This window comes from Syzygium oleosum, unplaced genomic scaffold (assembly GCF_021117445.2).
Source record: "Syzygium oleosum isolate NSW1041296 unplaced genomic scaffold, Sole_v2.1 Sole_v2.19, whole genome shotgun sequence".
NCBI classification, from domain to species: Eukaryota; Viridiplantae; Streptophyta; class Magnoliopsida; order Myrtales; family Myrtaceae; genus Syzygium; species Syzygium oleosum.
The window spans coordinates 2,710,156-2,713,147 of NW_026607503.1; the positions used below are offsets into that span (position 1 = coordinate 2,710,156).

The following is a 2,992-nucleotide window of genomic DNA, read 5'->3' on the forward strand; positions in this document are numbered from 1 at the left end:
TAGAAAAAATTATTTCTAAAAAGAAATTATTCCCGGAAATAGAAATGTTACCATACGCACCCTTACAGTCTTGACTCTTGAGTAATGTGTGAGTGACGCGCATTGAATTGAAGTGAAAGCGCACCTCACCCTTTCTCTAACCCATTTCTTTGACTTTTTAGCAAAAAAAAAACCCATTTCTTTGACTTTCACCCTATCCCCTACTTGCTTCTTCTTCTTTCTTTGGTTCCCAATGAAGCAAGAAAGCCACACAAAAAAAAAAAAAACGAAGCCGATGTGGTACCACCACTTTGATCTCCTCTCCTCTCCTCTTCCGTCTTCCCCTCTCTCCAGTTTCCCTCTCCCCATGCTCGCATGCTCTCACACTTCGCTAATCTTGATCCTTCTCAAGATGGGTCTCTCCCTCACTTGATCTCCCCACGACCCTTTTCCTCCGCTACTTTCTCATACCGTTTCTGCGATCAATCATAGTGGGGGTTCTCTTTTTGGGTGCTCTGTTTCTTGATATGGGCGTCGTTCGAGATTCGCTATGGGTGGTCCTCGCCGTCTCTTGGCTGTGCCTCCAACCGCAGGTCCTGCACTCTCAGCAGGACCTTGTATGCAATTCCAGCGATTCCAAAGCGTTGCAGGACTTGATGAGCAACTTTGAGTCCCCGATTGACGGTTGGGGACTCAATGCGTCTGCCAATTGCTGCGACTGGCAGGGCGTGGTGTGCGACTCTTCGTCTTCTCTCGGCCTGAGCGGCGGCGGTTCCTCTAGTTCGGGCAGAGTGGTGGAGTTGGTCCTCGCGAGCAAGAAGCTCGCGGGCAGCCTCCCGGACTCGCTCGGCAAGTTGGACCAGCTCAGGCTCCTCAATCTCTCTCACAACCTCCTCGGGAGGACACTCCCCGAGTCGCTCTTCCACCTCCCTAATTTGCAGGTCCTCGATCTCAGCTACAATGAATTCTCCGGACTGGTGCCCGAGAGCGTCAATCTGCCCTCGCTCCGCGTTTTCAACATCTCTGAGAACTCTTTCAATGGGTCTCTGCCCGTGTGGATTTGCGCGAACTCGACCCGCATTCAGGTGCTTAATCTGGCTGTCAATTATTTCTCTGACGTTATCCCGCCGGGACTCGGCAATTGTGGCTCCCTGCAGAACCTTTCTCTGGCCACGAATAGTCTCACGGGTGCGATCAGTGAAGATATCTTCACTCTGGGTCAGTTGGTCCAATTGAACCTTCAGGGAAACTCGTTTTCAGGGCCGCTTGGCAACGGGATCGGTAATCTCACGGAACTGATTTGGCTGGACATTTCGATAAACAGATTCTTGGGGCCAATACCGGATGTGTTTCAGAACATGAAGAAGCTGCAGTACTTCATAGCTCATACCAATGGCTTCTCGGGCTCCATACCATCTTCCTTGTCCAATTCGCCATCGCTTACGTTTCTCAATTTGAGGAACAACTCGCTGACCGGTATGATAGTTCTCAATTGTTCGGCATTGAGCAGCCTGGTGTCTCTGGATTTAGGTTCCAACAATTTCAGTGGTCCTGTCCCTGAGGATTTGCCCAATTGCCAGAAGCTCCAGAGTGTGAACCTATCACGGAACAAGTTCACAACCCCGATTCCTCAAAGCTTCAAGAACTTCTCCAGCCTTGTTTACCTGTCGATCTCAAATTCAAGCCTATCGAACCTCTCTTCTGCACTCGGGATCCTTCAGCACTGCAACAATTTGACAGTTTTGCTCCTCACTCTGAATTACTTCGACGAGGGTTTACCAGGCGATGCGAGTTTGAGTTTTCCGAAGCTTAAGGTTCTTATAATCGCAAATGGTCGACTGACGGGTTCCATGCCCCAGTGGGTGAGTGGATGCACCCGTCTGCAGTTGCTGGATTTGTCCTGGAACAGATTGGGTGGAATGATCCCTTCGTGGATCGGCGACCTCTGATCTCTCTTTTATCTGGACTTATCAAACAACTCGTTCGTGGGCGAGATCCCAATAGAGATTACCAGATTGTCTGGCCTCATCCAGAGAAACCTGTCAATGGTGGAACCTTATCCTGATATGCAGCTCTTCATCAGGAAGAATGGGAGCGCGAGGGGCCTGCAGTACAATCGAGTTATAAGCTTTCCACCTACTTTGGATCTGGGAAGGAATAATCTCAACGGATCAATCTGGCCCGAGTTCGGGAATTTGAAAAATGTCCATATCTTGGATCTCAGGAATAACTTATTATCTGGTTCGATTCCCGACAGTTTATCCGGAATGACTAGCCTAGAGACTCTCGATTTATCTTACAACAATCTGTCGGGAAGTATACCTTCTTCACTAGTGCGTCTCACCTTTCTGTCCAAGTTCGGCGTTGCATATAACAATTTGTCCGGGCCGATTCCTGATGGGGGCCGATTCCTGATGGGGGCCAATTCGAGTTTTGAAGGAACCAAACTGTGGTGGGGTTATCAAGCTCCCCCCTCCCCAGTGAGCCAAAATCATCCTGGACCTGCCCATCTTGCCATGACAGATAGAAACATCGGAATGACCATTGGAATTGCGTTCGGAATGGGCATTGGAATTGCATTGGGAGCAACTAGGATTGGTAATTCGTGTTCGCGTTTGATAATCAAATTTTGTAATCGTGTCATGTCGCGCCATTGAAAAACGCTATGTTTTTGTTCATTATGCTATAAGACTTAATATGGTCAAATGACCCGGGCCAAGCAACGGCTAAAAGTGGGTTACGAGACCTCCATCATCGCCTCATCGGGATCGCGCGACCCCTGGTCATATTTGCCTGGGTTTAGCAATCCAGGCTAGATCTGACCTGGCTTGGATGGCGCGAACATGATCATGCATTTCTTGGGGTCGCCTAACCCCAAGCCAGATCTGGTCTTGGTTGGGGTCGCGTTACCTCAACCAACATCGCTTGGGGCCGCACGACCTTCGTTAGGCTTTGCCTGGGGTTGCCCAACCCTACCATCTCCATATTTTTGGCTCCACATCTTCATGTTGCC

General features: G+C 49.5%; 1 pseudogene; it reads left to right on the forward strand.

Annotated features, from left to right (window-relative positions):
• Positions 1-234: 234 nt before the first annotated feature.
• On the forward strand, positions 235-2,722 carry LOC115670163 (phytosulfokine receptor 1-like; annotated as a pseudogene).
• The last annotated feature ends 270 nt before the right edge of the window (positions 2,723-2,992 follow it).